Source organism: Rutidosis leptorrhynchoides, chromosome 8 (assembly GCF_046630445.1).
Source record: "Rutidosis leptorrhynchoides isolate AG116_Rl617_1_P2 chromosome 8, CSIRO_AGI_Rlap_v1, whole genome shotgun sequence".
Lineage (NCBI taxonomy): Eukaryota > Viridiplantae > Streptophyta > Magnoliopsida > Asterales > Asteraceae > Rutidosis > Rutidosis leptorrhynchoides.
Genome location: NC_092340.1, coordinates 3,430,961 through 3,445,260, shown reverse-complemented (window position 1 = coordinate 3,445,260; position 14,300 = coordinate 3,430,961).

Below are 14,300 nucleotides of genomic sequence, written 5' to 3'. Positions count from 1 at the left end.
TGGATAAACCTACTGGAAAAGAGAAAAATGGATCTAGCTTCAATGGATCCTTGGATGGCTCGAAGTTCTTGAAGCAGAATCATGACACGAAAACAAGTTCAAGTAAGATCATCACTTGAAATAAGATTGTTATAGTTATAGAAATTGAACCAAAGTTTGAATATGATTATTACCTTGTATTAGAATGATAACCTACTGTAAGAAACAAAGATTTCTTGAGGTTGGATGATCACCTTACAAGATTGGAAGTGAGCTAGCAAACTTGAAAGTATTCTTGATTTTATGAAACTAGAACTTTTGGAATTTATGAAGAACACTTAGAACTTGAAGATAGAACTTGAGAGAGATCAATTAGATGAAGAAAATTGAAGAATGAAAGTGTTTGTAGGTGTTTTTGGTCGTTGGTGTATGGATTAGATATAAAGGATATGTAATTTTGTTTTCATGTAAATAAGTCATGAATGATTACTCATATTTTTGTAATTTTATGAGATATTTCATGCTAGTTGCCAAATGATGGTTCCCACATGTGTTAGGTGACTCACATGGGCTGCTAAGAGCTGATCATTGGAGTGTATATACCAATAGTACATACATCTAAAAGCTGTGTATTGTACGAGTACGAATACGGGTGCATACGAGTAGAATTGTTGATGAAACTGAACGAGGATGTAATTGTAAGCATTTTTGTTAAGTAGAAGTATTTTGATAAGTGTATTGAAGTCTTTCAAAAGTGTATAAATAAATATTAAAACACTACATGTATATACATTTTAACTGAGTCGTTAAGTCATCGTTAGTCGTTACATGTAAGTGTTGTTTTGAAACCTTTAGGTTAACGATCTTGTTAAATGTTGTTAACCCAATGTTTATAATATCAAATGAGATTTTAAATTATTATATTATCATGATATTATCATGTATGAATATCTCTTAATATGATATATATACATTAAATGTCTTTACAACGATAATCGTTACATATATGTCTCGTTTAAAAATCATTAAGTTAGTAGTCTTGTTTTTACATATGTAGTTCATTGTTAATATACTTTATGATATGTTTTCTTATCATAGTATCATGTTAACTATATATATATATCCATATATATGTCATCATATAGTTTTTACAAGTTTTAACGTTCGTGAATCACCGATCAACTTGGGTGGTCAATTGTCTATATGAAACATATTTCAATTAATCAAGTCTTAACAAGTTTGATTGCTTAACATGTTGGAAACATTTAATCATGTAAATATCAATCTCAATTAATATATATAAACATGGAAAAGTTCGGGTCACTACACATATACGGTGCATATATAGTGTAATTTTGAACCACTTGATGACTGACAAAAATAATCACGCATGAGGCCAAAATATGCGGCGCATATAATGAATATATGCGGCACATATGCGACCTGGTGGGTTTTGTTTTTAGTTAACTTAAAACGGGGTACAATGGTCATTTCACTAGGGTGCCGAGTTCTAAACCTTAAATCTGATCCAAATCTTATCTAGATCTCATTCTTCATCCACTCAAACACACCTACTTAGAGAGAGAGAGAGCCAAAACCTAGAGAGAAAAAGCTTAATTCAAGAAGGAGAGAGTTAGATTTCATAAATTGGAGTTTAGATCTTGTTGAATCCACTTGCTAGCTACGTTTTGGTGTTGTGGTAAGTTTGAAATCCATGTCCTATTGTTTAATTTGAGTTATGGTTAGGGTTAAGGCTTAGTGTTGGGTGTAAGCCCCATTTCTTTTGAGACTTAAGAAATTTGGGTAAGATTTGTGTGTGCAGACGCTAAGACACATGATCTAGGGTTTGATGTTAGTGATTTGGATTAGTAATTCTTGAAATGGTACTAAATCACTAGCAAACTTATGTGTTAGTGTATGGGTGTTGTTTGGATTCATATTTGACCCTAAATGTGGGTGTTGACCTTGAAATTGGTCAATTGGGTGTGGTGAGACCCAAACTTGCAAGATGAATAAGTAAATGCTCAAACTTTGTGTAAGTTGATGTATTAGGACCATAATCACTAGTTATTAGTGATTAGGGGTGGTCTTGACCTAGAGTAGGTGTTAGTAGTGCAAATGGGTCACATTTGCACTATGGGTCGTAAGTTATGGGTTGGTAAGTAGTCCAACTTGTTTTGTGTGTTGATTGCTGCAATAAATGTAATAGGTACGTTACTTTCAAGATTGTGGGATATGTGCTAGCGTTCACCTAAGTGATAAGGTGAGTGGAATAATTATACGTGTATGTATATGATGTATCTCCTTGTGTGTACATGTGATGTGGGTTTAAAGTTCGCGTGTTCGATACCACATCGTGTTTCGGGCGCAGAGTGTGGGTTTAAATTTCGCGTGTTCGATACCACATTTGTGTTATGGTGTGAACCAAGTTCCGGTAGCACCATAGCATGTGCATAATGGGTGGGTTTAAAGTTTGTGTGTTCGATACCACTCCAAGGGTTTAGTGCTACATCGTGCGCACCAGTGCACTAATGGTAATTGTGAGCTCGATGGTCATGTGAGTACCATTCCCTCTTTTGCGTGATGGTGTGAACCAAGTTCCAGTAGCACCATGGCGTGTGTTTTATGTGTTAGGGTGTGAACCAAGTGTCAGTAGCACCATAACATGGGTAAGGTTAATGATAATGCTAAAAACGAACATATATTTCATAGCATTATCCCTCAAGAAAGACAAGCTATTAGTTGCAATTGTTCTATTTACAAGTGATATTCGTTTGTATAATAAAAAGTGAAGACAAAAGACAGATTCGACGAATTGAAGACGCAACCGACCAAAAAACTCAAAAGTACAAAGTACAATCAAAGTGGTTCAAATTATTGATGAGAAACGTCTCAAAATTTCAAGAGTACAAGAAGCAAAACACAAAGTACAAGATATTAAATTGTACGCAAGGACGTTCGAAAATTCGGAACTGGGACTAAGTCAACTCTCAACGCTCGACGCAACGGACTAAAAATTACAAGTCTACTATGCACATAAATATAATATAATATATAAATAATTCTTATAAATTATTTATATATTATATTATTTATTAAAAGTGTCGACAAGAAAAAAAACAAAAGTACATGACCAGGAAAAGGCGGCCATGCGATCGCATGGCCTGGAAGAATAGAAGCCACGCGATCGCATGGCTTACTGTAGCAGCTCACATCCTATAAATTTCGCGTGTTCTGGCCGATTATTTACACATCTTTTTCTTTCTCCATCTCTCACGTACATATATATATATATATATATATATATATATATATATATATATATATATATTATAATTATAATTATAATTTTAATAATAATAAGGGTATGTTAGCGAATGTTGTAAGGGTGTAAGTCGAAATTCTGTCCGTGTAACGCTACGCTATTTTTAATCATTGTAAGTTATGTTCAACCTTTTTAAATTAATGTCTCGCAGCTAAGTTATTATTATGCTTATTTAAGCCGAAGTAATCGTGATGTTGGGCTAAATATTAAAATTGGGTAATTGGGCTTTGTACCATAATTGGGGTTTGGACAAAAGAACGACACTTGTGGAAATTAGACTATGGGCTATTAATGGGCTTTATATTTGTTTAATTAAGTGATAGTTTGTTAATTTAATATAAAGATTTACAATTGGACGTATCTATAAATAACCATATACACTCGATCGGACACGATGGGCGGGATATTTATAAGTACTAATAATCGTTCATTTAACCGGACACGGGAATGGATTAATAGTTAATGGACTTATTAAAACAGGGGTGAATTATACCAACCGAGCCTTAAAACGTATTCTAGAGAAAACCATAGGATCAAATCCGAAGGAATGGTCCATGAAATTAGAGGATGCACTCTGGGCTTTTAGAACAGCCTACAAAACTTCAATTGGAACCACACCTTTTAGACTCGTTTACGGAAAAGCATGTCATCTTCCAGTTGAAATTGAACACAAAGCATTTTGGGCTTTGAAGACATGTAATCTTGATTTGCATGAAGCCGGACGTCTACGGTTAAGTCAACTAAACGAATTAGAAGAATTAAGACATGAAGCATACGAAAATTCTTTAATCTATAAGGAAAGAACGAAGAAATGGCATGATAAAAGAATCAGAAGTTCAAATGAATTTAAGGAAGGAGATAGAGTTCTTCTTTTCAATTCACGATTCAAACTATTTCCTGAAAAATTGAAATCAAGATGGTCTGGACCATTCATAGTCAAAAGAGTTTTTCTGTACGGAACAGTAGAATTAATAAATTCAAATGGAATTGAATTTAAGGTTAATGGTCACAGAGTTAAACATTACATAGATAATCCAATGAAAGTTGAAGATGAAGTTAATCACAATTTCGATACCACAGCTAACTAAGTGTGGGAAGGTTCGAATCTTTTTAGGGTAGTATATATTTTTGTTAGAGTTAGATATTCTGTTTTCGTGTAGTTTCTGAGAATAGAATCCGAATGGTCTTTCCCTAGCAGACCCTAAAGAACTAGTCTTCTCCCCCCATTCTGAATTTTTATTTTTTTTTAGGTTTTACGAGATGAAGAATTCCTTTGATCTGAACCATGGTCTAATGCTACACGCTATGATTACTAAAAGTAATAATGACACCCTTCCAAGTGAACTGGTATCATTCATAAGAGCCAAAATGGACGGAGTAAGAAAAGAACTCAGAAAAGATCATCATAAGATACATTTTGGTAAAGGAAAATCAAAATCCGCAACAAAAAGAAGAGCACGATACCTTGAAAGATGTTATAAATGCGGAAAATGGTCACACGAAGGTAAATGTTCAAATAATCAAACATATTCAAATACCAAATTTATTACTCTATGCAGAGAATGACCGTTCATATGTTTAGAAGAAAAGATATTGAAGAATCGAGGTTATGCTTACGTAGCTATGGAAAATCAAATTACACGACTCTCCTATGAGTCGGCTAAAGCAGGTCTCTGAGAATTCTATCTCACAGTTAAGTATGTACAGTTTTTATTTTTATTTTTATTGCTTTTAACCTTTTGATAATAAACGCTAAATTGTTCGCTATAAAGTATTAAATTGGTATTCAATAAAATTAGGTATGCGTAACCGAAATTATTGATATCATACAAAAATTTATTACATCACTGCGAAATTTACCGTTTATTCTTAAGGTATAAATATCTTTAATCAATCAACCCAATATATTTCAGAAATTCGTCAGGAGTAAAACTAGGTAATATAACCGAAATTACTTTACCGAAAAGAGGGGCGTATATTTTTGATAATATTTGATTGATTAAAGTGAGATAAAAGACCAAAAAGATTTTTAATTTTTAATTTTACTATATTTTTAAAATTAATATATAAATATTAAATTAATATTGTAAACTTTTTAAAATCAATATATTTAAGTTTGTAAATATTTGAAAAATTAATAATTTTAATATAAGTTTGTATGTATAAAAACAAAAATATAATATAAATTTGGTATGAATTTTTAATTTTATGCAATTTAAATTTAAGTTTGGTGTGAATTTAAAAACAAAAATTTACTTTATTTCACTAAGTTAAAAATATGATTTTTAAAATTCGTCGTGAGTTGAAAACTAGGTCGTTGAACCGAAATTGCTCTACCCAAGGGAGGGACGAGAACTTTTATTATCATTATTTTTAATCTTATTGAATTAAAGTATTCCAAAAACATTAAAAAACCCAAACACCTTTACTTTTAAAACAACGCTTTGAAATAACAAAATTTTAAAACTTTGTTGAGAGACGGACTAGGACAACGATCCAAAACGCCCTCATCCTAAAAAGAAACAAAATTTTAATTTTTTTATTAAATTATATGTTTTATTAGTAATGGTTTTAAATTTAAAAAAAAAAAAAAAATCCAGACCCCGATGCGATCGAATGGGGTTTGGCCTTCAACCTTATGCGATCGCATGAGGACTAATATCTGGTCAATTTATAAACCCAGCGAGTTCTGCTTCTGCTCCCCACATTTTACACACACACATACGCGAATACACTCCAAAAACACCCCTAATTTCGCCATTTTTTTATATCAAATTCAACCAAATTTCGTCCTACAATCCGCTCTAATCATGCCTATGTTCGGATTTTTCAGCAAGAAGGTAAAAATTACACCCCTAAACTCTTAAATTTCCTAGTTTTTGTGATATTTACCAATGTTTTACCTAATTTGATTTTGTTAATTTCTAGTGTAATTAAACTTAAATTGTTAGTATATTATGCATGTATAACCTAGATTGATGCTATTTAACATGATTTGAAGTCAAAAACTTCAAAAATTTTAGGAATCTAGGGTTTGTGTTCTTGAGCAATTTGGGGCTTTTTGATATAAACAGGTTATGGCCGATTTTTGTCACGAATTATTGCTAAATTAAGTAGTGTAACATGTTTAGGTAGCTAAATGATCCAAACTTTGATCCTAAACATGATTTTTGAGAATTAAAGTGGACTTTTTAGGTATAAAATTCATGAACTTGATTAAATTGATGTAAATGCCATTTGAAACTTGTTTAATTACTAGTAATGGTTGTTTTAACATGTTATTTGAGTTAAATGCTTATGAACTTTGTAAACATTTTCATATATGCTTATTTGAAAAAGTGTAGAATTGTAAAAATTGTAAAAATGTGTATTAGTTTAATTTTGATTGAACATGTTATTGTAATTATTTCAAGTTGTTATTTTGCTAACAATAATGCATATTTGGATGCACAAAATTTGTGTTTAATGTATTTTGCAGAGATTTACTAATACTGATGGTGCATCATCATCATCTAGACAACCTGCTCCAGAACCTGAACCAGAAATGCAATATGAACCTGAACAGGAGCAACAACAGGAACAACAACAACCTGATCAACACGTACCTTATTATGATCCGCAACAAGAATATATTGATGCCTACGTAGTATTTTCGATGCATCCGATAGTACAACACCCAATGATTCATGAAGAACAGTTGCATCCCAATTTGAGATTTGATCGGAGTTGGAGAGATTACCCGACATATCAAAGTAACAAATTCAAATTGGTGATGAAAAATGTAGAAGTGCCAAGGGTAATTGATTGGGAGCCTTTGGAAAGGGTCCAACTAGCTAACTCAGTTAGACAGCATTTGATCCAAAGGTATGGCAGCTCTTCTTTTCACGATTGGGAACGTTTATTCACCATTCGTAGACATGTATATAAGGAATGGTGCGTTGAGCTTATGAGTACTATAGCGTTAAATGCGAATGTAGTTAGATTAGATGATAGAAGTTTTCTTAGATTTATACTTGGCCGTAGGATGTACAGGATGTCCATGCTGGACATGACCAGGGCTTTACAGATATATACGCCCGCTGAATTACTACTACCCGATTGTATGAATTTGATTTATCATGGTGAAAGGGTAGATAGGAATTTTGATGCTAACGCCGTCTGGAGGCGTATGTCAGATTATAATGTTTTTTGGGCGGGTAGGAACACACTCCTACTTACATATTCACAGAGCTGAGCTTTAATTCATAGATTTCTGGCTAACTCGATTATACAGAGAGGTCACAACAAGGAGAAAATGACCTTACATGATTTATTTTACCTTAAGTGTATTCGAGACCCAAGAGGCTTTGTTAATATCCCCTACTGTGTTGGTTTTTATTTGTCTAAGATAGTGGAAGGAATACAGGAAGGGGGAATAATAGGAGGAGGTATTTTTGTTACTCTCATTGGAGAGTATTTGGGTGTAGATAGGGATCAAGGGTGTCCACTCTTGGTTTATAGGGAACAGGATGATACTTTAGGATTGAAGGTCTATCAGGGTGCTAAGGTATTGAAGAACAGACACAATCAGGCAGTACCCTATGTTGGTCGTCATCCACAGGTAGATAGAGGTTCAGATGAGGAAATGGAGGAAGCAGATGACATTAGGGATGTCATTAGGGAGGCTATGACTGACGTCTACCAGCATATAGATGAGGTAGAAATGACAAACCAGGATAGACATAATCGATACGAGCAGTGGCAAGCTCGGAATGAGTACGAGCATTCCAGTCAACGACAACATGATAGATGGGACTATCATCAGCGTCAGATCATGAGCCAGCTATCACCTCAGGATCACTACGTACCGACCCGACCCGCTTACTATCCTCCACACCAGCCCGAGATGAGACCACCATTTACTCTCTATGACCCTAACCAGGCCTACCAGTACACCTATCACCAACCATGGAACCCGACCGACGACATGAACTGGAACCCCTATCCAGATTGATATAGTTCCCGTTGGTGATTTCTATGATTTTTATCTTTTTATTATTTCTATTTATTTATGTTTAAACATACAAATATTGATACTTTTATGTAAGTTTAATATTTTTATTATGTTGTACTAATATTTCATATTTGATTTGAAAGTGGGATTTTAAGTCCCATTTCAAATTACCATGCATGTTTATATTTGTATTGTATGTATTTTATTTCATATACACAACATGGTAAAACAGCGCATTTTCAAAGACCGACATTAACTTCAGCAAAATCTACTAATTTTGACGACAAAACGAAAAACAAATGTGATGTAACAACAAGACGGAATGAACAAATGATGTGCACCATTTATCATTCAGCAAACAAATGCCAATATATTTGGAAACTTTGTTAAAATTTAATCATTTTTCTACGCTAATCACCCTCAATAATTTAAATTGTTACCGATTTCTTGTAAATGAGGGCATTACAAGATCTTAAGTGTGGGAAGGGGTTAAATTCTTTCGGATTTTTAAAATTTTAACTTATACATTTGGTTACCATTAAAAATACTAGTAACGCAGTAGTTGTATTAGAATCTAGTGCTCTCTGATAATAAAGAACAGCCCTAGTCTTATATACTGACTACCCAATTCTAGTAAAATTTTTCAAAATTTTCAAATAAATGAATTCAAAATCATGTTTATACATATTTATGAACGATAAAACTAGGTGTTAACACCGAAATTATTGTTACCTCGTAAAGGACATAAATTGAGAAACAACCCAAAATGTTAGAATTCATTTAAAATGGAATAGAGGACAATAAAAAGGCAAAGAAAGGAAAATAAAAGCCAAGTGTGGGAAAAATTTACCAAATTATTTAAAACATATATCACATATTTTTGTACAAATAATTGAAGATACTTTTATTTTGGACAAAATTAACCGTTTTACCCAGTAAATTGTAATATATTTGAAACAAAGATGGATCTACACGATGAATCAATTCCATCATTAAAAAGAAGTAAATTCTTCCGAAAAAGACATGCGCTTCTTGATTTAGGTCAGGAAGTTGTCGTCCAGACCAGTTGTAGAGTCTACGAAAAACCTTGAAAAGTTTTCTCAAAAATCAGCTGGAAATCCACGGACCTCAGCATCAAACAGGGTTGCCAAGTGGTCAGACTTATCCTAACCATGAGAGGATCTGTCTCGTAAAATGAGGAGGGCGCCGTGCAAATTAGCTTGATAAGACTAATGAATCAGATCCCCAGAAAGGATAATCTCCTTAAAGATTAAAAATCAGCTTTTAAGCCTGATATTACTCAATCCTTGGGATTGACTTTAAAGATTGAGAATTACAAACTCATGGAATTCGATGATATCTAAACTCGAGCTTGAACGAGAAAATATTTTGATCAAAATTACAAACCGATTTGTTTTCTGAAAACCCATTTTTAATGCGTTCATTACCATTGAACGTAAAATCCTAGGAATTCACCTGGAATTCATTAGGTCACCTGAACCAAATCGGGCGTCAACCGTAAGAACGGTGGTTGCATAGCATGGTCGAAGACAGGACCTTGTGCCAGACCGAAAAATTATAGGGTGATCTTTACTATTACTCCTACAAAGGATAGTAATTGTATCCGACACGTTATAGACCATAATTAAAAGCATGTCACGGGACATTGCCTTAACAGTTGCTTGTTCAACGCTTTCCTTTACAATCGGACGGTAGTTTACCGAAAGGTAATATACAGATCAAGTATACTGGACGTGTTGCTTTCCCAATACAAGGTTAGCAAGTGGGTGACACAAAACCATAAGTTTTGAGCTAAAATTTTCAAATCTGAAACCCATACAACCCACAAAAACAGTTTGCAAACACCGGTGAAGGGTTATTCCGAAAAACTTATCTAGGGTAAAAGCTAGATTGAATTTACAAAAGATCAAATGTTTTCATAAAGATCCAATTTCCTAAAGGATCTAAATTTTTATAGTCACGTGGGACTGTAAACCACATCGTTACTACCATTGTTCATACTGCCGTATAGAAATCACTGATGTACAAAGTGTGAAGAATAAAGAAGTGATTCTAGTATTTTTATTTCATGACTATATTGCTTGAGGACAAGCAACGCTCAAGTGTGGGAATATTTGATAATGCTAAAAACGAACATATATTTCATAGCATTATCCCTCAAGAAAGACAAGTTTTTAGTTGCAATTGTTCTATTTACAAGTGATATTCGTTTGTATAATAAAAAGTGAAGACAAAAGACAGATTCGATGAATTGAAGACGCAACCAACCAAAAAGCTCAAAAGTACAAAGTACAATCAAAGTGGTTCAAATTATTGATGAGAAACGTCTCAAAATTTCAAGAGTACAAGACGCAAAACGCAAAGTACAAGATATTAAATTGTACGCAAGGACGTTCGAAAATCCGGAATCGGGACTAGAGTCAACTCTCAACGCTCGACGCAACGGACTAAAAATTACAAGTCAACTATGCACATAAATATAATATAATATATAAATAATTCTTATAAATTATTTATATATTATATTATTTATTAAAAGTGTCGGCAAGAAAAAAAACAAAAGTACATGACCAGGAAAAGGCGGCCATGCGATAGCATGGCCTGGAAGAACAAAAGCCATGCGATCGCATGGCTTACTGTAGCAGCTCACATCCTATAAATTTCGCGTGTTCTGGCCGATTATTTACACATCTTTTTCTTTCTCCATCTCTCACGTATACACATATATATATATATTATAATTTTAATTTTAATTTTAATTTTAATAATAATAAGGGTATGTTAGCGAATGTTGTAAGGGTGTAAGTCGAAATTCTGTCCGTGTAGCGCTACGCTATTTTTAATCATTGTAAGTTATGTTCAGCCTTTGTAAATTAATGTCTCGTAGCTAAGTTATTATTATGCTTATTTAAGCCGAAGTAATCGTGATGTTGGGCTAAATATTAAAATTGGGTAATTGGGGTTTGTACCATAATTGGGTTTGGACAAAAGAACGACACTTGTGGAAATTAGACTATGGGTTATTAATGGGCTTTATATTTGTTTAATTAAATGATAGTTTATTAATTTAATAAAAATATTTACAATTGGACGTACCTATAACTAACCATATACACTCGATCGGACACGATGGGCGGGATATTTATAAGTACTAATAATCGTTCATTTAACCGGGCACGGGAATGGATTAATAGTTAATGGACTTATTAAAACAGGGGTGAACTATATACAAGGACACTTGGTGTAATTATAGTTTAAGTCCCCAATTAGTTGGAATATTTGACTTCGGATATAAGGATAATTTGACGAGGACACTCGCACTTTATATTTATGACTGATGGACTGTTATGGATAAAAACCAGACAGACATATTGAATAATCCAGGACAAACGACAATTAACCCATGATACTAAAACTAAAATCAATACGTCAAACATCATGATTACGGAAGTTTAAATAAGCATAATTCCTTTATTTCATATTTAATTGCACTTTTAATTATCGCACTTTAATTTATTGTCATTTTATTTATCGTACTTTTTAATTATCGCACTTTAATTTATCGTCATTTTATTTATCGCACTTTTATTTATCGCAATTTCATTATCGTTATTTACTTTACGCTTAAAATTAAGTTATATTTATTTTTAATATTTTACATTAGGTTTTAACTGCGACTTAAGTTTTAAAATCGACAAACCGGTCATTAAATGATAAAACCCCCTTTTTATAATAATAATAATACTACTTATATATATATTTATATTTTTACAAATATAGTTTTTAAAAAATATAGCGTTAAACTTGGCTAGATCCCTGTGAAACGAACCGGACTTACTAAAAACTACACTACTGTACGATTAGGTACACTGCCTATAAGTGTTGTAGCAAGGTTTAGGTATATCTATTCTATAAATAATTAAATAACTTGTGTAAAATTGTATCGTATTTAATAGTATTTCGTAGCAAAAATATTACTATTTCGTACCCCTTCGCTTTAACATCAGTTAATCGCATTGTGTGCATTATTTATCTAGAATTTTTCATAAAGATTGTATACTAATTGGTCATTGGTTTGTGCATGTGATATTGTATAGGTGAATGCAGGCAAGTAGATTGTATATGTATGCGCATAATTGTTTAATTCACTAATCTTTTTGCTTACTCTCTCGGGTGTTTATCTTTTTAGATTCGGGTGCAGATAAAGGTAATGGTAAGCTCGGGGACTAGAGAACTCCCTCTTGTTGATTGCTAGAAGATTGCCTTTGGATATCGACCTAGGTTTGAGGTAGTTTAATCCCAAACACCATGCTTGTGTTTTGTTTGGAAGTTAAACTCTGGTGGGTCGAAATTACGGTACGGTTGTATCAAATGGGTCGTTGGAGTCCCATTAGTTGTTATAACCGTTTTGATACTTTAACATGTGTAATTAACATTTTGAAGTCGTTATTTCAAGAATTTGGTTTTTATGAATTAAATTGATGGTAAAGTGATATGTTGGAAGTTAAAAAAAAAAAATCTATGTCGTTTTATGATAACAGGTTTGGGTCGTTACATAAAGGTAAATTAACCGATTAATAGTTTAATAGATTAAGACTAATAAGTAAAGGTACATATAAGGTAAATCAAATTTATTCAATATAGGTTTAACTAACTTTACTTAAAGAATATATGATTCAGAGTAATAAAAAGGTAAATTAACAGTTTAATAATATTTATAGTTATTTTTCATTCGTGAACATTTATTTTATGATAGATATTAATACAAATGTAAACTTTTTTTAGACGGAGGGTGTATCATGGAGCTAAATTCAAACGTAGAATCCCAACACCACTAATGTAAACTTTTTTTAGACGGAGGGTGTACCATGGATCCACATTCAAACGTAGAATCCCAACACCACTAATGTACCGGTTTATATTGATACGCGGTCGATATAAAAGGATCCTGAGTGGAAAAGCACCTTAAGTGGAAAATGTTTCATAAGCAAAGCACACCACGGCGCCGTTAAATGCCGTCTCTTCCACTTCCCGCAACGTCGCTGACGGCGTTATAAAACATTTTTGCGTGACATTTTTCTTCTTCCTCTAATTTCTTTCTTTCTTTTATCCTTTTTCTTTTATTTATGTATTTATATTTATTTTGCTTAGTTCTAATTATTGGTCGGTAAAGAGCTTAGGGCATGCTTGGTTGAGGGTAATGAACACTAAGTAATGGGTATGAAAATAATTGTGATTGCTTGGTTATCTATAATGGGATTCCTCATTACCCTAAACTAGTTAATGAATCATTAACCACTAAAATGAGGGGAATGCATTCCATTATATAGTTTCTACCCTTTTACTCGGCCAAATTCCACGTTCTCAATTTTCCTACTTTTTAGCTCTCTTTTCCTGCTACAGTTGCATATTGGAGGTTATATTTTCATTTTGCAATTCTTCCTTTTTTTCTTTAACGAAGAACATAAAATCATTTTGCAATTCATCTCTTTCATCTATGTACTACATAAAACCATTTTCTTTACGGAGTATATGATTTTGATCGTCCCATATATGTATTTGTTTAATATTTCAGGGAAAATAAATACTTAGACTAATTTAAGCATGGTTGTTTATAGTATTCAAAATGATACAATTATTTAACAGTTCCGATCACATTTACGTTTTAATTGTAGATTAGTCGTATACTTGTATATGATGTGATGAATTTCAAAATGTACTCAATACTAATATAATCAGTTTTTTTTTCTTTCACGAAGTGGATGTTTATATTAAAGTTATTAATTAAAAGCAACCAAGCAACAATAATGGAATGATAATGATCATTCCAGTCCTATTATCATTCCATTTCTATTTCCATTCCCATTACCCTTTGTGAACCAAGCACACCCTTAATATTTGACCGAATTTTAAGTATTTAGGCCAAAGTGTTATTTAGCTTGTAAATGAGTTTTCTATTTGAAGATTAATAGGAGGTGAAGA